Consider the following 14,495-nt stretch of genomic DNA (forward strand, 5'->3'; position numbering starts at 1 on the left):
ACAGGGGAGGGCAGCTAGAGGAGGAGCCGGAGCGAGGGGAAGTTAGTTAGAGTAGGGACAGGGCATGAGTAGGATGTATTAAATAAAGCTCCAGTATAATGCAATCAGAGTGTGTGATTATTTGTAGCACGATGCTACATTGCCCATGCAACAACCTCCGGCTGCTCGGCGCCCATCAAGGTTTGGGAAATGTGTTTGCAGTTGTGGAATTCTTAGGGCCTGGACATTGGCGCAAGCAGCAGGATATTAAGTATGAAGGTCTAGAGTACAGTGTTTTCCTGACACCTGATCACAACAGATGACTGGGCGGTTTCTTCTGAATGTAGGCCCGGCGGGAAATCTGCCCCATTGAAACCCTAATCCAAGGAAGGGAAGCCAGTCTTGGGCTTGTGGACAGCAGGAAGTCGGTGGTCATCAAAGGGAGCTTGTGTGGTGGAGAAACATGAAAGATAAAAAGCTGAAAGTCTAAATAATTACGCCAGGTTACAGCCTGCAGCCAAAAATGAAAGCATAGCATCATCAAATGATTGCATGTCATGTGTGACAATTTTAGACTGTTATGCTTTTCTAAGCACTGCGGAAAGTTGCATTCTGGGAGTTGTAGTTTCGCTTTAAGCTTCACTGTAAACATTGTCTTAAATAGCAGTGGTAAAGTGCTGCCTGATGAGTCTTACGTGACTTGCGCGCCTTGTACTTATGTATAAGACATAGAATTTGACGTTTCCCCAACCTTAGACATAACATTTGAAACTCCCGTGAAAAGCACTGGGCCTCTTGAAGTGAGCGCGCCTCGCGCACCGAGCTGGGTAAGTAACGCAGTCCCTGTAACAAGGCTCGCGCAGGCCAGTCCTCCAGACGTCGAACGTGCCTCGTGCCTTTTTTAATCTTCATCGACCTCATCAGATTTCGTGCCACACGTCTTGCCCCCTCCTCCGCCTACTTTAGCTCCATGACACGGATCTGGGATCCACATAGCACTGGCAGGAAGACAGGGCAGACACAGGAGGGTCCACTGTGACCTGGGGTCTCCAAGGCAGACGCACCGGACATCCTTTCCAGGTAACCTCCACCCTCTGGGCTCCGCGGATTCACTTTAAACATATTGTGCATTTCAGCGAGGGCTTTACAGGCTGTGTAAGAAGGCTCTGGCTTTCTTTAAGTCTCTTGTTAAATGCTGAAGAGTGTTTGCGAGTGAAATTACTTCATGCTAAACTCATGCGGCCAATAGCTTGTCCAGTGCTTGTTGTGACAGTGGGGGGCGGGTCAAGGTGCTCTTTTTGGAAGGGGTGACTGGTCTGCATTGGTATGAAGACCGACAAAGTTATCTCTTCCACAGCTTCAAACTATATCATGTGTAGCTGTCATTGTATAGGGAGCGTGAGAAACCATCTGTTTACGTGATTTATCTAATTTGCCACTTTGAAGGAGGAGTTGTACCACACTGGGTATCATGCCAAGAACTTAACATCGCAAGCAAACATACAGTGCATTTATAGTCACCTCTAGGGGAATCTTGGCGCTGAATAGCAGAGGTTTACTGTTACCCAACTTAGTGGTTCTCATTTTATTGACCCACCGGGATTTGCAGCTGTGATTAGGAGGTCAAACACAGAATCGTGGGCTGGAGGCGTTGGTCACTGAACCACCATGGACAGAGCAGCTGTTCCATTTTAAACAAACATGCATACTCTAAGAAATATATCTGGGCCATGTGTGTTCCATTAACTGTGCAAGCTGCCTCAGGAATTTGTTTTGAAAAGCAGAAAGTATGTTCTTTTTCAGGAACTATTTTCTATTTCCTTTAATTTTAACTGTTTACTTAGGACTCACGAATAATGCATGCATGAAATATAGAATTTCTTGAGTATGCTACCGTCTTTTTTCCTTCAAGGTTTTTAGGACAATATTTAGAGTTGATTTAGCTTCAGACATGGATTGAATATGACTTTCTGCCTTCACAGATCTGAAATGGCCAACTTTAACCAGGGGTCTTATTGGAAATCAGTTTACCAATTCCCAGGAAGGCGAACACACACTCTGGAGATGTTTTTCTTCAGCAAACCTTCCAAAATAAACCCTCAGCAGCCTAGACCGTGGGGTTGGTATTAAGTGTTTACAGCAAAGGCAGTGTCAGACTTTAACAAAAATATATCCCTGCTATAGTGTTAGCCCAGTTCAAGCATTCTCCTTGGTTTGGACCAGAGCAGACCAGTGTATAAAGTCAAAAGCCACAACAAACATCGAATATGAACTAGACAGCTGATGGGTAGTAGGAACTGCTGATCTGCTGCTAATAGAGAAGAGTGTTACCCTGGCAAGTCTTGACTTAGGACTGAGGGTCCACCTTGTCAACACATGTCAGTGAACAAATAACCGAATTTAAAGAATCTTCTTATGCCACAAAAGAGATTTTCATACTGGAATTACAGAAGCAGTGATTTGATTGGCTTATCATACCTGATAGCATTCTAACAGAAACATTAACTTTCCCAAAATTAGACAGGACACTTTCAAAGACTACATTTGGAAGATGACTTCAGTTGTTCACATTACATCTGGCCCTTGCCTCGTACAGCTGCCCAACCGAATAACATCAGTGCGTAATCCGAATATTAGGAAACAGTATTCTTACTGCCTACCAACAGCAGAAGCAAGGTTCCTCCACTCTTGTCAGCCTAGGAGGTCTTCTGAGCCCACAGACGTGAGTCACATGGGTTGAGCCGCTTCCCAGTGCTGCTGGTGAGGTGAACGGAGGAGGACAGCTGCAGAATCTCCTGCTTGGGAGCAGCTGTAACAAGTAGACATTTTTACTCCTCACTGTGACCATGTGTCTGAAAGATTTTCCAAATGATTTCAATTTTATCTTCTAACTGGTTATGAATGTAGTGTGTTATTTTTGCTGTTGATTAATACTGCCTTTGGTATTCACTTTCTTTCTCCTGATCATTTAAAGTCCAGTTCAGAAGAAGACATCCAGAGTATCATATACCAGTAGTGCATGCCATTTGAACCATTCTATAACCATTTGATTTGAAGATTCCCCAAGTGCACTAATAGGGAAGAGCCACAGAGGCCTCTTGAGGTGGGTGGGTAGAGCCATTAGGGAGCTGAGGGGTGGGATGAAGATGAGGACAGCTTTTTGGGTAGAGTATAAGATCCCTGAGTGGTAGGTGTTTAATACTTCCTCAACTCTATGTTGGCTATACCACTTCTTAAGAAACAACACCCTTCTCCGGAATTATTGCCACTAGCAAGCAGTGCAGTAGAGGGTTGTTAATAGGGACTCACCCTTATCATAACATTAGTGTCTCCTGTTACTCTCAAAGCCTCTCTACCAATCCCCACCCCTAACAACATGGTCTCTCCTTCCCATCTCCTTCTCTTCCCTTATACCACACTCCCATACAAAAATACTTACTTCTGTCCCACACTATAACCCATCCCCATCCAGCCAAAATTAATATTTGGCCTCAGTGACGTAGTCCTCCTTCCAGCACATTATAGGTCTTCTCCAAACACAAACATCTGTTTGTCTTTTGTCCTCAGTCCGAATTTATGTCCTACCCCTAAAGAGAAACAGCCTTGTCTCCAGTGATGCCCTCTGCCACCTCCCTCGTCCTTCTCTACCAAAAAAGCTGTCCTCACCCTCATCACACCGCTCAGCTCACTGATGGTCCTACCCACCCTCGCTCATTAGCGCACCAGGGGAATCATCAAATCGAAAAGTTACTAAATGGTTACAACAGTATCCACTTCTGACATATGATACTTTGGACATCTTTTCGGAACTGGACCTGAAACGACCAGGCAGATGAACAACTGAATTCCAAAGGCAGTATTAATCAACAGCAAACACAATACCCTGCAATAAAAAAACGTTTGTAAGGTACATGTAAAATCAACTGGAAAATGCTTCAGGCACATGGTCGCAGTAAGGAGGAAAAATGTCTACTAGTCACAGCTGCTCCCAATAGTGAACACTCTGCAGCTGTCCTCCTCTGTTAACCTCACCAGCAGCACTGGGAAGCAACTCAAACCATGTGACTCACAACTGTGGGCTCAGAACTCCTAGGCTGACAAAAGTGGAAGAACCTTGCTTCTGCCTGTCGGCAAGCAGTGAGAATGCTGGTTTCCAATACTCAAATAATGCACTGATTAAATACCCCTTAAGTCATTCACTGTTGTGACATCAACACTATGAAAAATGATTCTTACAATCCTCTACTTATGGGAAATCCACCTACACATGACATACTAGCCTGTTTATTTCACATCATTACAAGCGAGCTTCTCAGGAGGGTATTTCTTGTTAACTGCAGGGCCAGCCCTCAAGTCGTAACCCCTATCGAACACTTAAACTGCAAAACGAGCATGTTGACTTCTATGCGGTCAGAACATCTCATTCATACTCTACCACATGGTGGAGGTTTTTTCCTCTCTACCCCTGTGCTCCGCTTATTCCCCCCCACCCAACCCCCATGAAGTAAACCAGTTTGTCATAGGTTTCAAACAAATTCTTGATTAATTCACTAAAACACATTTATTTTGGGGACGTGGTACTTTATGCATTTGTTCCTTACTATGTGGCCCATAGGGTGTTATTTGCTTCCAGAAAAGCATGGATATTACAAGACTAATCTCTTATGTATCTTACCCCTGCTGATAACATTGCATTGTACCTGGCATATATTATCACTTACTGACTGAAGCAAGCCATTATTGAGTTCGTATTAGTGGTGAACAAATGTCGCCCATTCCAGCTCCATTCTGAATAATATCCATGGAGCATCACTATTCAAAAGTTCACAAATACCTATTGTGTGACTATGCATATTTGTGATCAGTTAAAAATGCTGCTAGGTTATGGGGCGATTCTGAGTGTGCTGAGCGTTTATGCCACTGTTAAAAGTGAGACACCCTGGGTGTGATGGGTTACCCAGATGTGGGTCCTGTGCTCACTGTGCCATTGGACTTATGATGCATCTTACTATTAAAGCACAAATAGGCTGAAACCATGTTGGGGTTGCTTATGTTCCTGCCTGGAGAGGATCTAGCCTGGCAGTTTGGGTTGGTAAGTAACTACTGGAGCAGGACCAAGTCTGATACGCCTACAGCTAGTCTGTGTCTCTAAGGGCAATTATTACAATCTTACTAAATATGTCATATCCAGTCAGAGCTTTTACTTAGTTAAAAGATCACTTTAATAATGTTTAAAAATATGTATATCCTTTTTTTTTTTTTTTTAATGTTTTTATTGTTTGCAGGCATACAAGGAATAAGTACAGTAAGGCATAAATAATTAATTTTGACATACATAAATACATTATTTCCATATAAAGCATAAACAAATGCAACTAAATCATGAAGTGTTATTAGGAGGTAATTAGAGAGAAAGGAGGAAGAGGGAAAGAAAAAAAAAGGAAAGGAAGAAAATAGATAAGCAAGAAGATAATATCGATTTCTTTTCAACGCTAATACAGATTGCATAGTTCAGCCTATTTTCTACACCCCTCCCCCATGTCGCATAGAGAAGAAGAAAAGAAGGAGAAAAAATAAGATGAAACATTATTGATCTATGAAGGTACCCCATGTTTTTTCATACTTTTTCAATGCTTGTAAGCCCCTGATCTTTGCTAAAGCTAGTTCCATAGAATGTATCTCGATTACCAGGGCCCACCATTCCCAGACCTTAGATGTTTCTGGACTGATCCAAGCTCTAGCCAGAGTTAGCTTAGCACAAGACATTAATATCGTGACTAGAGCGGCTTGTGGGAAAGGTACCGAGTAAGTGTCTAACAAGACAGAAGTAGCCGTAAGTGTAGGCAGTTGAATATATTTCAGTTTAAGAACATTTTCAATATCATGCCAAAAAGTTTTAAGATTCGGGCAAGAAAATAAAATATGTACCAAGTCCGCTGCTTCAGCAGAGCATTTAGGGCATTTTGTACGATCGCTGTGAACGTTATTGGATGACCATTTAGAGATTCTTTCCGGGGTATAATATAGCATACAAGTTGTTCTAAATTGTTGTAATCTGAGACTTGATGATCGTACTCGTTTATTGATATTTATTAAAGAATTCTCTATCTGTTTTGGTGTTATATTTGATCCCAGCATTCTGCTCCATTTGTCGGCCAATTTGATCCAGTCATTTGATTTAAATCCAACAAGAAGCCTGTATGCTTCGCTTATTATCGATTTATTTTTGGATGAGTATAGACATGTCCAGATATCACATTCAGTGACCTCCAATATTTGTTTTTTGTTAATCAAGTAGTTGTGTATCTGTAGATGTTTATATCTCATATTTTCAGATAGATTATATATTAATTTGAGAGTATTGAAATCTAGAAAACCTTGTGTTCCGTAAAGATCCCCTAATACCGTGATACCCGATCTTAGCCAGCAGCTAGTATTGGTGTCGGAAAAAATATTTGGTATGCCCGGATTGCCCCATAGCGGGAGCTTGGGGTGAAAAAAGCTGGTGTTGCAAAAAGACAGTATGTTACCCCAGATCTTTGTTAAGTCTCTTATAGTTTTAAATCTAACCCTTTTGTAGTAGTTAGGGTCGTTAGTTCGGAACAAAAACCTATTTGAATCGGATTTTAGCGTAAAAGAGTGAAAAAACAAAGTCCTTCTTTCATTTAATAAAGAGCGAAGACGGATGACAAAGGCAGACCAAAAGTATAATTTAAAATCAGGAAAATTGAGTCCGCCCTGGTTCGTATTATTTTTCATAAGAGCCAGTGATCTTCTTGCCTTTTTGTACCCCCAGATAAAGCTGCTAAGTATTCCATCAAGTTTTTTAAAGAATTGATTATTTAATGCTAATGGTATAGACCGAAATAAATATACAAATTTGGGCAAAACCTTCATCTTGATTAGGTTAATTCTGCCAGTTAAGTTCAAAGGTAATCTGTGCCATTTTTTTTAACAATAAGCTAGTTGATTTAATAAGTTCATTGTAGTTTAGATTATTGATTTCTTGTAGTTTAGCCGTAATTTTAACCCCGAGATATGTGGCAGTGTGGCAAATCTCCGGCACAGCCACTGCTGGTGTATAATTAGCTATTACTTGCGTTTTTAATAAATTTAGTTTATAGCCCGCCACCTTACCATATTTCCCGGCTTCTGATGTTATTCCCTTTAGTGCTTCTACAACATCTTCAGTATAGATCGCGATGTCATCTGCGTATGCAGTTATTTTTAGTTCTTGTGTTCCTGATCTAAAAGGTACAATCTGATTTTGAAGTTGAAGGGCAGACAGAAAAGGCTCCAATGAAAGGGCAAATAACAGAGGAGATAGAGGGCATCCCTGACGGGTACCTCGTAAGATTAGAAAGTCTGAAGATATCAATCCTCCATAGCTGGTATATGCTGATGGTTTATCAGACAGTGCTTGTATGCTCCGCAGAAATTGTCCTTTAAACCCTATCTTAGACAGTATGCACCAGAGAAAGTTCCACCCCACTCGATCAAAAGCTTTTTCAGCATCTAATAAGATCATGCCAAGTGGGGTGGATTCCGTCTCTGCTACATCAAATGCAGTTATTGCCATATTTACATGTATAGTAGTGTCCCTGCCAGTTATGAAGCCATGTTGTTGTGGGTTAATGATTTGGGGCATAATAGGAGCCAGTCTTAATGCTAAAATTTTAGCAAAATTTTTTGTATCTGTATTTATTAAAGAAATGGGGCGATATGACCCTCTCTCTTCCTTCGGTTTGTCTTTTTTCAAAAAGAATATTATTTTTGCCCGATTCCATGACCTAGTTGTCTTGCCTTCTAGGCCTACAAATTGTATGACTTTCAACAATAGTTGTTCAAGCTCTTCTAGGCAGAGTTTATATATTTCTAGGGGTATGGTGTCCTCACCCGCCGCTTTTTCTGCGGGTAATATTGCTAGATGCAATTCAGCCATTGTTATGTCCTCAGACAGTGAGTCTATCTCTGGGCAATTCTGAGTATCCCCGGTATGCTCTTCCACATATTTATATATGTCGTCTAAATTATGGTCCACTTCTGGGGTATATAGGTTTCTATAGAAGTCGGCAAATTGTTCTAAAATGTCTTGAGGTTGAGTATAGATTTTATTGCCAGCCCCCCGTATGCTTGTAATAGTAGAGTTAGCTCTGTCCTCAGCAACTTTGTAAGCCAAAATTTTCCCAATTTTATCGCCCCCCTCATATTGTGTTATTTTAAATTTATGCAAGCTATTTGTGCTTTTCTGAATAAATTTTGACTTCATTTTATTTTTAATTGAACAGAGTTCAAGGCCAATTTCTATACTTTTTGTTGCATTGTGTCCGAGTGCTAAAGATAATTGTTCTTCTAAAGCTGTTATTTTCGTCAACAATTGATCGTTGTTTTTTTTGTTTTCATAATTTTGCCTAATTACGTAAGCCTGAGTGAAGCCCCTGATGCTTGCCTTACAGGCATCCCAAACCATATCGGGTGAGGCTGAGTTGATATTAATGCCTATAAATTCATTAAGGTGTGATTTTAATTGCGTCATAAAGGATGTATCTGAAATCAGATGTCTCGGAAAGGAGAATAGTCTGGGGGTAGTTCTAATATTTGTTATTTTGATTGTCAGTAGTATTGCATTATGATCCGATGATATTCGGGGACAAAATATGTATATCCACAGTAAAAAGTAAACCAAACAGCAATAAATCACACAATTAACACAAAATACCAACAGTGAACACCAAAGTTGAACACGAACCAAGTATCCCGATCACCTCTCCCAGAAAACAATGGGCAATCTTATCCTATGAGAAAATATCTGAAGCTGTTTGAGATCACGAGTATGACGCAAACCACTGATCACAAAGGGTGTTTTGCAGTACTCTCTCATAGAAAACAAAGAACTAATGGCATCCTCTGTGGAGGGCTCTGATGGCCCTGTGTTTTGCTCGCAATCATTTATTTAGTCCGTCATCATGATCAATTACAACTATAATTGTGGTGTGGTGGGGCAGGCTGAGTTTTCACAACCTGCCCCCCTCCCCCACGCGAAAATTTGAAAGTAAGCCCAAAAGGACATATTAATTTTCATGACAATGCTCAAGGTGGATCTGGCACCAAGGCTGCCAGGAGGTGCCTCTGAAAAGCCAGGGCACTCGCAGGGACACTTCTTCAGGCTGACTGAGGTTGGTGATGGGTCCATACTCAATGTCACAGCAGATAAAGGGTAGTGAGTACTGGAATTAAATAGTGGAAGGTGCCAGGAGGGAATAAAAGGTTCACAAATGTTGGGGAAGAGGCATGTGTTCTTCAGGCAGTAACCACTCTAAGTTGCTCACCTTCTAATGAAGAAAATGCTTTTTTGTTCAGTCACCATCCAACCTCTGGTTAGAAGTAAGGAGAATTTCTAGGTGCTCTGGTCAGCGTCCTCTTGATTCTTTGGTAGTCTGGAGCTTGCGCTCATGTACAGTATCAGTAGTAGCACCACCAAGGCAAATCCAGCAGAACATCACAGGACTCCGTGGACCTAGTTCCAGTCCAGGGAAATGGGCAGTCTACAGCTCCATGTTAAGGGAGCTCTTCAACAATGTCCGCTGAGGTCTGTGACGATATAGCTCTTAAAAACGCCGGAGCGGGGTTCATCTTATATGTCCAGTTCATGGCAGTTGGGCAGAAGCCCAATCGCTAATCGTTTCGGGTGCATCTTCGAAGTTTGAAATTTCAACTCCTGTGGGTGGGATGTATTTCCCACTTCTAGGAAAATGCAAATGTGATTTGGCAGAGGCAAGCAGACTGCTCTTTTAGAAACCTTGTGTACCTAATCAGACAGTGCCTATGAAAGAGCAAGAGGGTAATGGGTTGACTTTCTTGTTTATGCAGAGATCATTTATCGCAATATTATTCTCAGTATTTATACATTTTATCTCAGCAAGTAGTACATAAGCTTCAGAATACACACAATAGTAATATTTATAAAATGTTGGTACTTCACAACGGATTACATAGGACTACCACGTATGAAGATGCTTTTGAAATATAAATTATTTCCTAGTGCGTAGCTGCATCCATGCCTCTAATTCTCTTTTTGCACACTTTTTTATAGGATTCTGAGTATAAAATGTACATTGATTGTTTGATAATGAGTTTTTTTCAATTTACATTTCAAATAAAATATTTTCATTTTAATGTAAAACATACCTCAGTCCACAGAAAATAAATTTCAGCCCATGCTATATACACAATAGCAAGCCCTTTTATTATTCTAAGTGTAAAATATATGCATTTCACTATTATGTATTAGATTTACAGGTATTTACTTATTTTCTATTGAGGTAACACTAGTTGACATACAGGCAGACTATCCAAAGGAAAACATATAGTACTTTTCATATTGTTTATTTAATTTTATATGCATTGTCCATTGATTGTAAACATACCATATGAAGAGACATGCAATGGTTAAGAATGTAAACATTAAGAAATACATTTATGGGGAAGGAGATTTTGGGGAGGCCATTACAGACTAATTCCACGTTACATTGCAATGACGATTAGGAAGAAACTATTATAAGGAATACCAAATCTAAGAAACACCTTGACAACATCCCTCACTGGAAACTCCAAAATTTACCATTACCCCAATCCTTTCCCAAAACCTTTAATGTGCCTTACTCTACATCTTACAACAACCAGAACCCTCTCAATAACACTAACACTAGCTCTAAGACTAACCCCTAACTAGTCAACATAACCATAAGCACAAATGTGAACCTAAATATAGCACTAACCCCCTCCCCCAACCGAATGTTAACCCTTGCCCTGGGTGTAACACACACTCTAAACTCTGCTAATCCTAAACGTTACCTTATTTTAAATTCACCACACAGCCATAAACTTATTTTCCCACATAACCATAATAACATTGTAACCTTTTAACAGCAACAACCATAATCTTATCCCTAACCCTAAGCTTAGAGGTTAAATACTGAAGTCATTATCAGGACATGGAAGGGCACAAGTGAAATACATTTCGAAAATGGGTTTACTTTATTACTACTTTTAAAAAAAAGCTTTAAAATTTTGATTCCTTCATTTACACCTTTCACCATTATATTTCCTGTATGACGACTTTCTTTAATGGTTTCTCAGTTGTGACATATTGCCAAAGTACAAATATCGCACCTGCGAAGAATAAAGGTGGTAGTATAATTTACAATGATTTCATGGGAAAATGTCCTATTACTTACCGGTAATCTTCATTACTCTTGGTCCCGTTGACCTCGTCCCATTCCTTAAAATATGGAGATAACCATCTCCATGACAGAAAAAAAGAAAAGGAGCATGCTGGGATACCCTACCTGCTCCCTCCCACTGGGAGTACATAAGCAGTACCAGCCCAGCATGCAGCCTGAAAACACCAAGCCAACAACAGGAAGGCCGGCCGCAAGGGAGGGAGGGAGGGAGGGAAGTAAGGAATGGGACGAGGTCAACGGGACCAGGAGTAATGAAGATTACCGGTAAGTAATAGGACATTACCCCCAGGTCCCTCCTGACCTCGTCCCATTCCTTAAAATATGGAGAATACCAAAGTAGAGAACCCGGCCTTCCGGAACCCCACCAACAACAAGGGCACCAGACCAAAAAACAGTACCCCACAGGCCCGAACCAAGACCCCAAAGGCCAGAAGGGGACCGCCACACAGAAGGGAGGCACAGAAGCAGAGCCAAGCACCCAAGGGAGCAAGCAGAGGAGCCAAAACCCAGGCCCCCCCACCACGACCAAAGGAAGCCCAGGAGAAGCGCACGCGCCTCAACAGAGAACGGAGCCAGGAAAGGGCAAACAACCAGCGAGAAACCCCCAAGGGCGAAGCCCCCGGACCCAGGCCGCCAAACAACCAGGGACCAACAGGCCAAACCAGCCCAAAGGACAAGGGCAGAAAAGAACAGCCCGCACAGGGCGGACGAGCCGAAGGAACAGGAAGGAACAAAGCAGAGGGACAACCCCAACACAGCAGGGGAAGCCCCCAGCAGAACCGAAAAGAGGGCAGCAACAGGGAACCACAGAGGAACCCGGCCACAGGGCAGGACCAACCAAAGGCCAACCCCCGCAGAGACGCCGCACCCAAACGGACAACCAACCGGGAGAAAAACCCGGCGCCCCAAAAACGACCAAGACAGGGGCAAAAACGAGGGCGCAGGCAAGAAAGACAACAAAGGCCCACACGGAACAAGGGAAACCAAAACCCCAGAACCGGACAGGAGGAACCGACCCCCAGGAGGAAAAAGGGACACACCACGGAACCACCGAAGGCGAAACCCCAAAGGCAGAAGGCCAACAACAAGGCCCACCGCCCAACCCCAAGAAACCCGCCGTAGAACAGGCAGGCCAGCCAGCCAGGAGGCACACAACACCGCACCACCCGGACCCAGAGGGAGAGGCAAAAAGGAACCCCCAACCAGGAAGGGGCACAGGGAAGGCACAACAGCCAACCACAGCCAGACCTCCCAGAGAAAGGAGAACCAGAGGCAGGAAGCCCAGAGCCCACACAATGGACCCATCACCACAGCCAACCGAAGGGAGCGGACCCAGAAAGGACCGAAGACCAAGCCAGGACCACAACAAAGCCCAAGAGAAGGAGCAGCCAGGAAAGGAACCCAGCAGGGACCAAAAAAACAAGGACCCGAAGCAAAGAAGGGCCCCACAGCACAAAGCCCAACAGAAGCAAGCCAAGAGGCGCACCCGGCACCCAAACGCAAAGCGAACAGGATGCCAAAAACAGGGACCGGAAAGGCAAAACCAACAAAGGTAGAGCCACGGCCTCCACAGCACACGGGAAAAAACCCCGGCACCGAAAGCAAAGGACAGGAGCCCAAAGAAGCCCAAGGCGCACCACTCAACAAGGAAGCGGGAAGGGACCCCCCAGCACCAACGAGAGAGCAAAGGGCACAGGCCGAAAACAGCCCGCGTGGGGGCACAGGGCCAACGCCAGGCCCCCCAAAGCCCCAAAACGGAAGCAAAGCCAACCGCAATCCAAGGCAGAGCGAGAGAGGCGGGAAGCAGAAACCCGGCCACACACCAGGAGAGGCAGAGACCCTTACCCCACAAGGAGCGAAAAGGCACGGCCAACAGGACAGGGCACAAGAGTGGAAACAGGGCAGCAGGCAAGAATAAACCCGAGCCAACACCACCAAAAAGGCCAAGACCCACCAGCACAGAGGAAGGGCACAACATACCCAACCCCCCCCACCCCGGAAACCAGGGGGAGACACCACCAGAAGGCAGACACCCTGAGCACGGGGCAAGCAAAAGCACCCGAAGGGAGCAAAAAGCACCCAACAGCGAAAAAGGCAGGCCGGCACCCAGACAGGCACCCACCCCGCTCAAACCAACAGAAGGGCAGGAACCAAGGGGCGAAAGGAAAGCGCAGAGAGGCCACACACCCGGGGAGACCGACACCCAAAACCCACCATCAGGGAAAGGGCACAGCACAGCCAGGAACGGCAGACAGGGCGAGGCCCAGGAGCCAGGCCCACGAAGAACAAACGTCCACCGAAGGCAGAGCCAAAGACCCAGCCCCCACCGGAGGCAACAGCGGCCAGTGCAGCAAAGCCCCACAGAACAACACACCAACCAGAGAAACAAGAGGGGAGAAGGAAACCTCAACAGGAAACCAAGCCCCATCAGGCAGAAGGGGAGAAACAAACCCACAACAACAGGACCTACCAGGAGCACAACCAGCCCGGCCCGGAGCCAACCCGAACCAGGACAAGGCGCCCCCAGGACAGAGGAAGGGCCCAACAGCCCCCCCCCCCAACAAGGAAACAAGGGGAGGACACAGGAAACCCGCCGAAAGCCAGAAGGCCCGAGCAGGGCCCAAGCAAAGCACCCTTAGAGGAAGCAAGAGGCGACCAGCAGCGGACACCTCAGGAAACCCATAGGCACAAACCTGGACCGAACCCACAGGAACGCCAGGAACCGAAGAACAGAAGGCCGCAGAAAGCGAGCCACGGCCCAGCAGGAAGACACCCCACCAGGGACGGCCAGGCAGCAGGAGGGCCAGAAGCCACAGCCACAGGGCAACACAGCCGCAGAGCACAGCACAAGCGGCAAACGACCCAATCCAAGCAGCAAGCACCAGAGGGCGAGGCCGGATGGAAACAGAAAAGAAAGCCAGCAAGAACCCCGGAACAGAAAGCACAGGGAGCCGCAGCAGCCGGAGAATGACAGAACAGGAGCCCGGCAAGGCCCAACCGGAATCCCCAAACAGGACATAATCAATCAATCATAGACATTTATAGAGCGCTCTACTTACCCGGAGGGTCTCAAGGCGCTAGGGGGGGGGGTGCTGCTACTGCCCGAACAGCCAGGTCTTGAGCTTCTTCCTGAAGGCGAGGTGGTCTTGGGTCAGGCGCAGGTCGGTCGGGAGGGAGTTCCAGGTCTTGGCAGCCAGGTAGGAGAAGGACCTTCCTCCTGTTGTCGTTCTTCGGATGCGGGGGACGGCAGCGAGGGCGTGACTGGCTGATCGG

The 14,495-nt window shown here is 44.8% G+C and overlaps 1 protein-coding gene across 1 annotated transcript in view; it reads left to right on the forward strand.

Moving 5' to 3' along the window:
* Positions 1-979: 979 nt before the first annotated feature.
* Positions 980-14,495, forward strand: part of LOC144772604 (sarcolipin) — a 31,177-nt gene continuing 17,661 nt past the window's right edge. The window contains exon 1 of the mRNA XM_078657039.1: positions 980-1,059. The gene's annotated coding sequence lies outside the window, so the exon portion shown is untranslated. The remainder of the gene's footprint in view (positions 1,060-14,495) is intronic.

The sequence above is a fragment of the Lissotriton helveticus genome, chromosome 8, assembly GCF_964261635.1.
Source record: "Lissotriton helveticus chromosome 8, aLisHel1.1, whole genome shotgun sequence".
NCBI lineage: Eukaryota > Metazoa > Chordata > Amphibia > Caudata > Salamandridae > Lissotriton > Lissotriton helveticus.